This window comes from Alosa pseudoharengus, unplaced genomic scaffold, assembly GCF_046254945.1.
Source record: "Alosa pseudoharengus isolate Yale_2024_CS ecotype anadromous, Long Island Sound unplaced genomic scaffold, YU_APseudo_1.1 YU_APseudo_1.1_scf_17, whole genome shotgun sequence".
NCBI classification, from domain to species: Eukaryota; Metazoa; Chordata; class Actinopteri; order Clupeiformes; family Clupeidae; genus Alosa; species Alosa pseudoharengus.
Window position 1 is genome coordinate 17,257,424 of NW_027468640.1, and position 15,191 is coordinate 17,272,614.

Genomic DNA, 15,191 nt, shown 5'->3' on the forward strand with positions numbered 1-15,191 from the left:
GCTTTCAGAGACGGTGAGAGGGTTCAAGAGCACCCCCTGTCTGTGGAATTTTCTAAATTTTCTCTCATTTGCGATGCTACTTCAGAAGCCATCCCAGGCGCATCACACATCATGTGAACGTGCGGAATCTAAGCTTTCCAATGATATTAGCGCCAAGTTGCTGTGATAAATGGTTCGCGAGAGAATTAACATTGAACCGACGTGCAATTTAGGCTAATCATATTTGCATTTACCCATTACTCTCGGTTTAATATTTCACTAACCCTTCACACAACACATGGAAAACCCTATTTCACAATAAATAGCAAACCTACCGAATACGAGGATATAAAGCATGCCTCTGTGCAATAAGTGGTTCCTGAGTAATCCGGTTTTGAAATTGCAACACATTTCTACATAGCCTCATTGGGGCGAAATTATAATGTATTCTAATGTTAACTATTTGTCAGTAGGCCTACATACATTTTTGTAAATTGCTCAGCCATAGATTATCCCACTATCATGGTTCTTATATTGTCAGGTTCCAGCCAATCCCATTACAGATAAATGAATATATTTATATTGGCATGCTTCCTAGTGACATTAATGCAAAAATATGAAGAAAATCAAATAACGAGACACAAATATTGATATAAAGCCTGACATAAGCCATATGCAAACATTCACATCATGCAGATATGGGTACATCCTGAAAAAGGAATATCATGTAGGCTATAGGCTATGGCCATTACAATGACCAATATATTATCTTAAATAAACTAGCTGAATAACACAGGTGACCACTTCTGCATAATTTCATGGAGTGCTGAAATGTACACACATTTCTGAACTGTGAAATGTAGCATATGTTTTTGTGGTTGTGAACTTATTGCAATATCACCATAACTATTCCACCTGTGTGTGCATGGTTATAATTCTGAAGTGCAAAATAGCTTAGGCTACAGCACAAATATTTCCATAAAAATAAGCAAGTCTGACCTCTGAATTTATTTTGAAAGTGCATCTGATTGATGCAAAATATACAAACATTTCTTAAATTCTTACAAAACACCCACTCTTTAAAATTGTTAGTTTGGACCCCCCCCCACCCCCACTTTTGCCGTGTGAAATACCAGTGCTGTTTTCAGCATCTGTTTAGTGCTTCATTGTCATTTTCATTGGATTCTCCCATTTTCGCGTAAACAACAATGTTAGTGAGTAAATCTACTGAAATGGCCACCATCTTGGTGAAGTGTGATGTGTAAGATCAGAAAGCAGAGGTTGATTTTAGGGCGGTAGCATATATGTTGATGTGCTTTCATAGCGCGTAAGCGCGTCGGCACAAGACGTAGACAATTGGCTGGGGAGGGTCATGTCATTTTTGAAAATGCTGTTGGAGGGTCGTTGAAAATTATATAGCAGTCAGGGGAGGGTCATGCAACTTTTGATCGAAGCACTCAAAATCCCTCCGGTGACCCCGTTTATAAATAACGAACGGTCCCTAAAGAGCTTGAGCGCCATTGTCAAAGTATGCTCAAAAATCACTGGTACCCAGAAGATCTCTGTTCTCTCTGGAAAACATGGGTTGTTCAGAAAGCAGAGAGAATATCGTGCCAACCAAATAATGTACTCAGTAATGAATTCGTTATCATGCAGTCAGGTCGACGGTACCATGTGCCAATACGCAAAACTAACCGCTATGCCAACTCATTTATTCCCTCTGCTATTAGACTGTTAAATGAACATCCTGTAAGACAGTTAAAAGAATGCACATAACTACAACAATACTGGTTCTTGCACTCCGCTGCTCTGTTCTGTCACTGGCAGGTGAATTGTGTGTGTGTGTGTGTCTGTGTGTGGCTGTAGACAGTTGACGTATGACTGCTGCAGTACTTATTTATTTGTCTATTTATTATTCTTAACATTGCATACATTTTACACAGTGTATGCTAATGCAGTTTTTAACTTTTAACCCCTTCATGGATGGGTTGGCTGTAAACCGAATTGCCCCTCGTATCTGGTATCTGAACTGGGGGTCGTTTCTAGAAAAGTTAGCAACGACGTTGCTCAACCACCATGGTACGACGCAACTTGCGACCAAACAACGACACTGTTACACCTGTTTCCAGAAAGCATCGTACCTGTGTCGCAATTCGCTACCTCCGAAGTTCGAACACCGTAGTTCCAACAACGTTGTTGATGATGCAGCGATACATATCATTGGTGGAAACAGTGGAAACGTGTAATACCCCACCCCCTAGAAATGTTCTGTCACGGCCTATGTCGACATTTTTCTAATATAAACCGAGTGATTAATGCTGGCATTGCCATCAGCCAAAACCTAAACCTATTGCAAGCATATAAAACAGTTAACTTAAGCAGACCCATATGAGTCATTATGTGTGTTAAACATCTGTGTTGAAAAAAATATATAGCCTGGACAAATATCTGGGTATTCTATAGGAATCGTCTCGTGGCTTAACGGCAGCGCGTTGGTGCACTGCGCGCTCGGCCGGAGTTCGCATCCTATCTCTTCTTTTCATCTCTGAGTAAGAGTAGGCCTACGAGACACAACAATAGGATTTGACCATACATATTTATGTATATAGTTACTCTACATCGAGAGACCATAGGTACAAGACATCAGTCAAAAACAATTTAATCTATGTGTCACACAGTTCACCTGCAGGTAGCGAGAAGCAAGAGGTAGCGAGAAGCAAGAGGACTTATGATCTCACATCATAAGAAAATCGAACCTACAACGTTGGGATAACAAGTCTTCTGCTCTAGCCACTACACCATTTATCACTGCTGTTGTAAGAGTCTATGAAGATTATAATACTAAAGGCAAGGCAATACTCGAATTAACATAAATAGCAAGAATGAGCTAAGTAGGTGAGTCAGTGTCTTAATCAAAATTAAGCAACAGGATATATCAATCATTGAGTCACGAGATAAACATCCACTTCGCAATTTTTGTTTAGGCGGTTGTGATTTTTGGTTAGGCGCTCTGGACACCAACAGGAACTACCAAGGAACGACACAAGTGCGACTGCCTAGGGGCAGTAGTTCAAACGACCAAACTTTGCGTCCTTGTTTGCGATTGAGAGTTCGAACTACCCTTTCTAGAAACACCAAATCCAAGAACGATGGAGCGTACTACCAAGGTTGCGACGCAAGTTAGCAAACGACGCTTTCTAGAAACGACCCCCTGAACTGAACTGATCTTAGGATTAGCCTACACTCACATCACAAACTGCTGCTGTGCTGCACCTTGCTTATCCTCATGACTTGTGTTTTTCCTGCGTGTTATTTCTGATGCATTCTAATGTCATTGACTGAAGCGAGAGAATTAGTCAGAGGTTATTAGTGCCCATCCAGTTTCACTCCACATATTGTTTTGATGTAGGCTAGTTTATTACAAAGACTTTTTTCTGCAGTGTTTCCTCTTCATTTTGTCATGGTGGCCCCTGCTTCAGAATTAGGACAGGCGCACAATATTGTCCTTCGGGCATCAGGCTGTACATGGCCTCCGCTTGCTGGTGCTCCCCAGAAGAGTTACTGAACAACTGGTCCACGGTACTATGTGCTCTACAACACTCCAGTCTGCACCTGTCAGCATCCAAGACGGTCATAAACCCTCGCTCCACGGTCGTAACATTTTTATACTTCTTTAAATGTATTGTAAGCAATTTTTAATGGCATCGCATTTGTTGATATGTGTCATGGAATGGAGAGCAAGCAGATTATGAAGAGATGTTCGCTGAATGTGACACAATTGTGTTTGAGATCCCTTAAAACTGCGAACGGTATCTGAGTGTGTTTCATTCTATTGAAAAATGTGTGGCCAAACTCACCCAGAATTACCAACATCACAATAGCCTTTTGCCACATTTTTTCCTTTGAAAAATCTAAAAAGAAAAGTTTAATTTGAGTCATATTCATTCAAACATGTAAATAATTTGTCAGATGTCAGACATACACACATGGATTGAGGTATCACTTAAAGGGCTCTATCTTCCGTCCCGGCGCAATTGACTTTGTATACTCGCGCGTTTGTCTTTCCTATTTTGCAGTCAGCGCATATTGGAATTTTCCCTCCACAGGTACATGCCTGTAAATTAGGGAATTCGATTGCGCCCATGGGGGCGGTTCAGCGAAAAGACGGGGCGTGTTCCGGCGCAAACGTTCACTGTTGATATTTTGCAGTTTCAGAAAACAATTCCGCCACAGACCAGGAACTCCCTGGTCTAAAGTCTGTGGCGAAAATGCAGATGCTATTTTAAGGGCGCATGCATGACCACAGGCCTGCATGAATGAATGCGTTGCACACCAATCTACAGACACCCCCGTGCACACAGACGGAAACATTCAAAGCCTTGATAATATTTGTCCATTTCCCGGTTTTGTTCGTGCATTGGTGACCTAAATATTTAGTAGCCTATAAAGTACAACATCTACATGCAATATCTTTACAACAACGCCTAATTACGACCTATTAATCTGGACAACTTTATAGGCTATAGCCCTATAAAGGCTAAAGTTACTTTTAGTTTTGTTCCAATTTACCGTTGTGTAAGGTTTTAAGCACCATAATTTTGCCTACCTTGTTGTAGCCCATCTGAAATAACTCCAAGCTTTGCTATGTTCCCTCCATCCTTTCGTTATTTTCAAAAAACGTTTTATATCCATGATGGCCTTGAAGTCTTGAGTTAGTGAATTAGCTTAAATCAGCTTTTCATGTGCTGTTAACCAGCAACAGAGAGTACAAGAAAGCAGCAAGTATGGTTACAATTTCTGTACAATTTCTGTAGTTGCTGCATCCATTCATTGTTATTCTCTCTCCTGCTCAAATAAATGTTGTGCGTGAATTAAGTTGATGATAATGTGTTTACAAACTCTGCTTTACAGAAAATATTGTAAATAGTCTACTGTCACGCAGTTAATGGGATACTGTGCAGAGTTGAAAGTTAGGTCAACTTAAACGAAGCCCTTGCTTGGCCGCCTGTGCTGCGCAACGCACACTTAGCTCCTCTCATCTATACAATGTAGTTCCCATTTCTGTAAACCATACATAATTTCAAAGAAAAATATTACCACTCGAGGGAAATCAGTGTGGTGTCCATGTGAAATCACTGATGTGTTGATGACATAAATTAGGAAATGTTAGAGGACTTAAGGAGACGTGATGTTGAACTGCATGCCGATGCCATTTAACCCAAATGCCCCAGCGGCAGCACGGGAGAGAAGAGATTAACTGACGCAAGATATGTATTGTCTATTGTGTACATTGCAAATATATCACCATGCATTCATAACCTCGTGATTCAGTGAGAATGATCCCAAAACATCGGAAAGTATGTCTTTGTGACAATTCTGTATTACATTTTGTCAAGATGAAAAATCAATAGCTAACTGTTCCCAACTGAACAGTGATTATAGCGCTGTGAACGCTCCTGGCTGCGCCTGGCAAATACGCCACCATAATAGCAATCAGCTATGGAACAAGCGTGCCTGTTGTTAAAGGGATTGTGAGATGACGCTCTGATTAGTTTATTGCACGTTACGCCCAAACCACACCCATGATTAATGTAGCTACTTCAGACCACCCCATTTTAGATTTGCGCCGGGCGCAACAGTCAATATCCCGCCGGTAAAATAGCATCAGCGCCCAAGATCCGCCCACAAAGTCACTTGCGTTTTGCGCGAAGACACTTAAGTTTCAGACCATTAAAATAGGGCCCAAAATGTTTTTAGGAAAGGCTCCATGTGGGCTAGTAACTTAATGATTAGTGATTATTGTGAATTGGTTTAACATTTCCAACTCATGGGAATAGTCCCACAAAGTGCCAAAAGATCACACATACTTTGTCCACCCTCTCTGTCTCACAAGGATGTGACATTTAATGCAGAAGTTGAAAGAGAACCAAAACCATCCAGCTCCATCAGTACCTTCCCCCTGTGCAAGACTGGTCATTACAATATTGCTAAATTAACACATCTAGTGGTGGTCTAAGACCAGAACCAGAAGTACCAGAAAGAGAAAAAGAAGATATACGATGGATGCTTTGGATAAAAGCGTCTGCTAAATGTAAATGTATGACTGGGCAAATTGTCCCTCGGGGACAAAGTTATCCATTTATTCCAAGATGACAAAGTTCATCAGAGCACCATTACAAGCAGCACAATGTTTACAGAATCAATCACACACAAAATACTAGCAACAAATAAGCACACATAAGCCCTATTCAGATGGGATTAGTTTTACGTGGGAACGTGGGGTGAAGTAATCGACCCCCTGTAAAAAAAGTATGTAGATATTCCGTCATAGGCCATGTTGCATGTTTGAATGCAATATCAGTAGCAGACATCCCAAGTCTCCCGGAAGCTCCGGGAGTCTCCCGCATATTGATAGCAGCTCACTGACACCCGCAAATTAGATAAAATCTCCCGGAATCTAGAGTGAGCGATCAAGACCGCGCATGCGAGACCGCGTGTGCATCTGATGTAGCGCGCACACGACGAGAGAGAGAGAAAGAGAGAGCTGGTGGTGCGTGTGTGCCTGAGCGCATCCAAGACAGAGATCATCCTGATTGGCCTGTTTCGCTAAATCAACAAATCAGTTTTCAGTGTAGGCGGGCTTTTATCTCTTTTCTCCCGAACTTAATTAATCAGTTCAGTACAGGAACAGGAGCGTCATGGCAGAGTCAGTGCCTCAAAAAAAGGGAAATGTAAGACCCATTTCAAAGTGGAGGCTACCCTTGTCTCATAAGAGTAAAAAATAATGATAGGCCTAGCCTTGCACGCTGCACTGTTTGTAACAGTGACTTTAGCATTGCCCATGGCGGGTTAAATAGCCTATTCACAATAATAAACCCTGGGTCACTAAAGAACTTAAAGCTATCGTGAACAAAAAGAAACGACACTGGATCTATGTTGGAGAAAAAACAAGTCAACAGAGAGGTGAAGCAGGCCATCAAAAAAGCTAAAGCAGCGTATAAAAGCAAGATCGAAGACAAATTCACACAAGGTAATCTCCACGAGGCCTGGCAGGGTATTAAGACAATGGCAGCAGTCAACACTGTGCCTGACTTCAGACCTGTGTGTGTGGCTGGCAACAGTGAGGAATCCCTCCCCAATGAGCTTAACTCTTTTTACACCAGGTTTGAGAAAGATCACCAGTCTCAGTTGGCGAATATCATCACCCCGACCCCGAGTGACCCCATCACCATCACTGGTCTGTGGTGGAATGTCTAAAGAGGACACAGATCAAGAAAGCTCCTGGTCCAGATCACATCTGCAGTTACACACTGAAATACTGTGCTGAGCAACTTGGAGGAGTTTTCCAGCAGATATTCCAGAGGTCTCTATCTACTGCCAATGTCCCACAGTCATGGAAACACTCCACAATCATTCCCATTCCCAAGAATACAGACCCATAGCCCTCACCTCCCTTGTTATGAAGGCCTTTGAGAGGATTGTGAAAGCTCACATTATCAGCGCCACAGCTTCAAAGATGGATCCTCTTCAGTTTCCATATCGTGCCAAAAGAGGGGGGATGATGCCAAAATCTGCATATTGAATGCCATCCATGAACATGTAGAAAGCCCAAATTCTTTTGCCCGGCTCCTATTTGCAGATTTCTCATCTGCCTTTAACACCATTTAACCTCACATGCTGGCTAAAAAACGTATGGACTATTTCAACCTGGATCATCAGCTAATTCTGTGGATTACAGACTTTCTGGCCCAAAGAACACAGACGGTGCTGGTCAACAAGAGGTTCTCTGACATCAGATCCATGGGGAACCAGTGGAAGTTGTACATGAATATAAATACCTGGGCACTATCATTGATGACAAACTGGGTTTTGACTCTAATACAGAGGTGATTATGAAAAAATGTCAACAGAGGCAGTATTTCTTGAGGAAGCTTTACTCCTTTGGAGTGAACAGGAAGATTCTTAGCATTTTTACACCTCCTTTATTGAAAGTATACTGACCTTTTCATCCATGTGCTGGTTTCACTTCCTTTCAGTCAAAAATAAGAAACACCTTCAGAGCATTGTGAACACATGTTCTAAAATCATTGGCCACCCTCTTCAGTCTCTGACATCACTGCACGACAAGGCAACATTAAGGAAAGCCAACTGCATCCTAGAAGACTCTACCCATGTCCTACACAGGGTTTTTGAATGGCTGCCCTCTGGCAGGCGTCTGTGCTGTCCTCTGGCTAGGACTAACAGGAGGATGGCCACCTTTACTTTTGAGGCTATTCGCCTTTTGAACTTGAATCCTAGCCCCCTCCTCCTCCATCTCATGGGACTAACCCCCCCTTTTGTCTGTCCTGTCTTATGTTGTGTTATGTCTTATATGTTGTGTTATGTCTTATATGTCACTATGCCTGAATAGAGAAAATTGCCCCTCAGTGATAAATAAAGTTTTTTGAATTGAATTGAATTGAATTGAAATGATTGCAAAAGACATGTAGAGGTGACAAGTGTCAATTCATGTGCATATTATTCAGGCCTATAGCCTACTAGATGGCTAGTTGCCAAGGCTACATGAAAAGACCAAACTACCAAAATCTACATATTTTATTTTCACAATTTCTATTTAGGCCTTTCTTATTTGGTGTACTGACTAGACATTATTGAACATAATAATCTGTATTAAAGTAGGCTAAAGTTTTTTTTTTTTTTTTTTTTTTTTTTTGGGGGGGGGGGGGGGACTTTTTGAAGGTTGGGATGTCTGAGTAAGCAACGTAGGACACACATGTCGACAGGGAGGTGACGGCAGTGTGTATATCGAGTTACCCGTCCTACTTCTGGTAGAATACAGAGGTTTTTTAGAGTGTAACTCCAGCGAAAATTGACCCCAGGGTCTTTTTCTGCATTAAAACACATCAAATAAGCAGTGTAGACCAGTGGTCCCCAAACTACGGCCCGCCACCTCATTTTAGGTGGCCCCCCAAAACATGTCCGTGGTATATAGGATCCGGACCTTACATATTATTTTTAGTTATAAGAAATTGCTGGGTTATGGATATAATAAGGCAGCATCATGCACAAAGTAAAGGCCTGTGAGAATTTTGGTATGAAAGCAAGCCACTATGCTACATGCCTCAAGGTGACCCTGATGGTTCATGATGGCGGCACTATGGGAAATGGTGCGGTTATATAGTTTTGACATATTTACAGAATGTTAGACAATCAGAGCAAAAAAAGAATGGTAACATTGCGAGGAATTGGTAACATGGGCGAGGAAAAACTCCCTAGAATTGGAGAGATACATATAGGAAGATAAATTGAGCAGATCCATGACTCAAGGGCCTGACCCATCTGCTTGGGGTCAGTTACAGAACAGTAACATGATAAATGCATAAGTTTAGTTTAGTTAATATTTAGTCCTTCATCTGAATGGACACTTTTTTGTGACACTTTAAAATCTATGTTGTCATTCTGTATACACTTAATTATGCTCCAAAAGGATTATGTTTGTTATCAAACTGACTGGTATGAGACCTCCTGCATCACTAGCATGCTTATTCGGCAATATATCAACTACTTCTTGAGTGAATAGCCAAGAAGTGATTTTTTTTAAGTTTAATATGCGGTTTCACTAAAGTTTGTTTTTCTTACAATTCTGACAACATATCTACTACAGTAAGTGATATTATCAAAACATTCCTGTGCTATTGCTGGTAAATTTGATATCAATATGGATAAACACTCTAGATATTCTACAAAATGTAACCCTACCCCCTAATTTCTAAAAGACATCGACATTTTTATTTTCTATCCTTTGTCAATGTTCATGCATAATTTCAAAAAACAGTTTCAATGGGCACTTAAAGCATGGACATATGATGATCAAGTGAGGTTTTCCATGTACGTTTATGATTACATGACATGTGATTTGGACCTTGGACCTTTGGATCAATGACAACCACAGAAAGTACCTCAGGTTCGCCCTTCGAGGTGTGGCCTATGAGTGGCTTGCCCTCCCATTTGGCCTTGTGCTCAGCCCTAGCATCTTCGTGAAGGTCACTGAAGCGGCTATCGTGCCACTCTGAGAAAAGGCTACTTTTATCGACGACTGGCTGGTGGCCGCGGACTCGTATCAGGAAGCGCAGCAGCATACAACTCTCCTAACGCTATTGGGTTTCAGAATAAATTGGGGGAAAAGGTGTTCTGAGCCCATGTCTCTAAACACATCAACCTTGGTAGTCATACCACTCGGCCACTTATACATGGGATTGAACCCCTCGCATAATGGCCATCGTGCGTCGTGATCTCAGCAGCCTGCTGCGTTGCGGCCCTGGAAACGCCCACTCTTCCTCACAGAGGGAACCCCGATGGGAGCTGTCCTACACAGAAAAGTGGTGACAACGGATGCCTTGTTAAGCCGCTGGAGAGTTACTCACGAGGGCAGGTCGATAACGGGCTGTGGGACGCACACATGCGATCTTTGCACATAAACTGTTTAGAACTTATGGCGGTGTGGCTCACACTCAGACGTTTTCTTCCCGTCCTGAGAGGGCATCAAGTCCTGGTCAGAACAGACAACACCACGGTGGTGGCTTATGTCAACAAGCAAGGGGAACTAAGGTCTCTTCATATGCACACGTTGGCACAAAAACTGGCACTGAAAGCCACTCACGCCCCCGCTATATTGAATTTGGGTGTGGATTTATTATCCAGGAGCAATCCACGCTATGGAGACTGGAAACTCCACAGCGATGTTGTGGCTCAAATCTGGCTGCGCACCGGTCGGGCGAAAGTGGACTTATTCCACTGTGGTGCCATCCGGAGTGGCGAAGAAGAAGCCAGGAAGAGGAAGAGCCCGAGGTTGAGGCAGCAGCGGGGAGCTGTGCACGGTGGAAAAGCAGATAATGTATTGTAACAAACTGCACAGTTGTCTCAGAATGGTTCTTTATTGGTTACGCACCAAAACACACAATTCCGGGCCAGACCTGGCCCTTATGCTCCAGCACTAAACATCTATATGAGGCTGTATCTAAAACACACACCAATCAACCCTAGTTATGAACATTGTAACCTGCAAACCTAAACACAACAGACAGGACATACAACGTTGTCAACCCACATGGTTTAGAACAAGAACATCATGGGAATATCATGGGAGCACAGTCATGAACAGCTAGGCTCAGATCATTACACAGCCCCCCGAGACTTAGTCCATGTCCCCTTGACTCAAGTCAAGTCAAGTCAAGTTTATTTATATAGCGCATTTCATACACAGAGGTCATTCAATGTGCTTTACATAAACAAAAAGTCTTACCCTACGTCAGTCCATGAGCCTGGCTGGGACGCGACGCTGGCGTTGTGGGCGCCCCGCTGTCGCGGCGGTGACTTCCGGTGAAGGCTGCACGGTGACCGGTGTTAGAGCCACAGCTCCATTGTCACCAAGTTCCACAGAGACATTGTCAAAGTCTCCACGACCCTCAGCTAAGGCCAGGGGTCGATACGGGGCCAGTCGATCACGGTGGAGAGCCACAACTCTCCGACGCTTAATCAGTCTCACACGACAGACCACGTCAGACAGCTTCTCTAAGACATCGCACGGCCCGACCCACTCTGCCCTACTAAGGCAAAAGACCTTAACTCACCAGAGTGTGAAACTGAGAAAAATGACTTTAAAGTTATCTTAATGTCCTGACAATTGAGTAATAGGTATAATATTGTAATTTTCACATTTTGTAGTGTATACCTGTATTAATCTATCTACAAAAAAAATTGAACTCAAATTTGACCTTTGACCCTTTTTTGGAAGTTACTGTATTCTGCCTTAGTATTGTCTACAAAATGACAATCGGTCATACTAAGGCAAAATACCTTAACTTCTATTTTATAGCACAATGTTATGATAACAATGATAACTTTCACTTAAAATGTAAGCAATATTAACCCTATTGGACTCACTATGATAAAATGGCTTCACATTTATCAACATCATATGAAAATTATATTTTTTTTCATTTTTTTCTGTATTTCATACTCATACTAGTACCACACAGACAGTCACTTCTGACAGATGTCAGAATTAAGAATGAGAGTGTTTTGATTTTTTAATATATATGAAGCAGTATTTGCATTATTATCATGAAATCAGGAATACATTTTGATGATGAGTGTAGGTCTTTTCAAAATTATGATTAAACACTGTAGCCTAGGCCTATACATTTTCCTGGATAGAATGGAAACTTGCAAATGCAGATGATAAAACAAAGTTCTCCCACACAAATTAGGTAGATTAGGATGTGATTGGTTGCCTTTATTTGGTCATTTTATATTACTGCAATTTAAAGCTGCCTGCTTTGCGACTAGCTTTAATTTCCCCACTAACACGCAGCTACACTAAACTTTAGGATTGCATTGATAGAATTGACAGCCTGTAACAACTTGGGAGTTTTGACTAGCCGGCAGCAAGTTTTAAAAACTCGTGGCAGATTTAATGGATTTGCTTTCTCGTCGGTTGTTTGGTATGGATTTTAACCAGGGTTCAACAAAAGGTAGGCTCTATATTAGGCCTACTTTATTCCTGCTGCTGGTGTGTGTGTGTGTGTGTGGAAGGTGTGTCGTTGCGTTGCAGTCAATGACTATCATTTGCAGACGAGAGCTTTAGAACTTTTTTGGGCAGTACACCCAAACTTTATTGCCGGTCTGGAACTCCTGGCCGCGACAGCGCGTATCGTAAGCTCGCTTTTGACGTATTCCGGCTTCACTCATAGCCTGCCGGGCCAACTCGTGTACTCCTTTCAGTCTCTCGCGTAGCTGCTTGTAGTATTCCAGCCCTGGCTTACCTCCAATCTCTGCTTCCGGAGGCGAACCGAACACCAAGTCCACCGGCGTGCGTAGCTCTCGCCCGAACATCAGAGCTGCCGGTGTGCATTTCGTTGACTCTTGCACCGCTGTGCGATATGCCCAGAGCACCAGGGGCAAGTGTAAGTCCCAGTCCTTTTGTCGGCGGTCGGCCAATATGGCCAGCTGCACTGCTAGCGTCCGGTTAAACCATTCCACCAGCCCGTCGCTTTGTGGATGCAGAGGTGTCATTCTCGTTTTCCGGATGCCCATGCTCTGGCAAACCTCAGCAAACACCTCCGCCTCGAAATTCCGCCCTTGGTCGCTGTGGAGCTCTTCCGGTGCCCCGAACCGGTAGAACATCTCAGTGACCAGTCTGTCCGCTGTCGTCTGGGCGCTCTGATCTGGCACTGCATACGCCTCCGGCCACTTAGTGAAATAGTCCATGGCCATGAGCACGTAGCGATTTCCCCGCTCTGTGACTGGCAGTGGGCCCATGACATCGACGGCTACCCGCTCCATGGGGCCCTTCTTCGCTGTGCAGGCGTCATAGCAGTGAACATGCAGTTCAACGTCCAACCTGCATCCCGGCCAATAGAAGTGGCTTCTCAGCCGACGAAGAGTCTTCGCAATGCCGAAATGAGCCGTCCCCACTGCCCCATGCACATGTTCCAGTACACAGGCTCGTAATCCAGCAGGAACCAGCAACTGGAAAATGTCAGATTGTCTATCGGGAGCTCGCCAGGATAAACGGCAGTCGAGGGTCAGGGAAGGCGAGCACCGGGGCCTCGCATAGCGCCCTCCGCAGCCGCCGGAATGCCGCGTCGCGCTCTCGTGTCCACTCGAAGAGCTGGCCTTTGTGGGTCAATCGATGCAGCGGGCTGGCGACTGTAGCAAAGCCCCGAATGAAGCGGCGGTAATATGACGCCAGGCCCAGGAAGCTCCGCAGCTCAGCACCGTCGCGTGGAACAGGCCAACGCCTCACCGTCTCCACCTTAGCTGGGTCGGTGGCCACTCCGGAACCCGGTTTGCCTCCGGAACAGGTAGCACTTTTTCAGGTGCAGTTTGAGCCCAGCACCTCGTATTGCGTCGAACACCTTTTCCAGATGTCCTATGGCACCGGTGAAGTCCGTTGCATGACACAGGATGTCGTCCAGGTAAACCACGCAGCATGTTCGTGGAATGCCCGCCAGGACACGCTCCATCAGTCGCTCGAAGTTCGCTGGCCCGTTGCATAGGCCGAACGGAAGTACCCTGTAGTCAACACAGAACCGCCACGAGCCGTCCTTCTTCCGGACGAGTACAGCCGGCGCAGCCCAGGGACTACTGCTTGGCTCTATTACTCCTGCCGCGGCCATTTCCTTGATCTTTTCTTCAGCTGCTTGTCGTTTGGCGAACGGTAAGCGGTGAGGTTGAAGTCGGATGGGCCGGGCATTTCCGGTGTCGATAACGTGTTGGACCAGGCTCGTTCGGGTGCAGTCCTCATCTCTTGCGGCAAAGATGTCGGTGTAGGCTGCTAGTAGCCTCCGCACCTGGCTACCCTGTGCTTCACTCGGCCCCTCACAGCTACGAGTGCAGAGTTAATTTACGGCTTGCCTTGTCTCTACAGAGAGCCGTGCTCTCTGAGCGGAGAGTGGTGATTGCTCAACCCGCTCACCTGGCTCCTCTCTAGTGGGCGTGAGCTGAGCAGTGGCGGACTCAGCAAGCGGACCTGGATGAGACCTGTTGTTTCCGCGGGCTTGTGTGGGGAGGGGCGGAGACTCAGCAAGCAGACCTGGATGAGACCTATTGTTTTTGCGGGCTTGTGTGGGGAGGGGCGGAGTCTTGGATGGCGAGCACTCTTTGCGAGTTTGCTTTCTGCGGGCTTGTGTGGAGCGAGTTGGAGGGTTCTTCATCGCGCCAGCTCTTCGCACTTCATGCTCTGTCTTCCCCGCTGTGTGCAACACTACGCTGCTCGTCCCTAAGTGTAGTGTGAACCGGGAAATGTCCACCACAGCCCCCCATTTCTCTAGCACGTCCAGGCCGAGAATGCAATCATCCTGAATGCTAGCCAACCAAAGCAGGCGGCTCGCCGTCTCACCGTTGATGCACACACACACCACTTTTTGTCCATACAGTTCCGCTCGCTCTCCGGTAACTGTGGTGATGCGTGTTTTTGTCTCTTTCCAGCCTCTGGGTCTGGCTACCAGCGTGCCGGGTAAGAGACCGGGGCGCACCAGCGAGATGGTGGAGCCAGTATCGATCAAGGCACGACACTGAGTCCCGTCTAGTGTACAGTCCACATAGAGTCCTCTTGTTTGGCCGAGTCGGCCCAGTCGTATGCAGTCCATAGCCAGGGAGGTAGTGAAACTTGAAGGTGGCATCCCTCCTGCCGTGCCACCCCCCTCTAG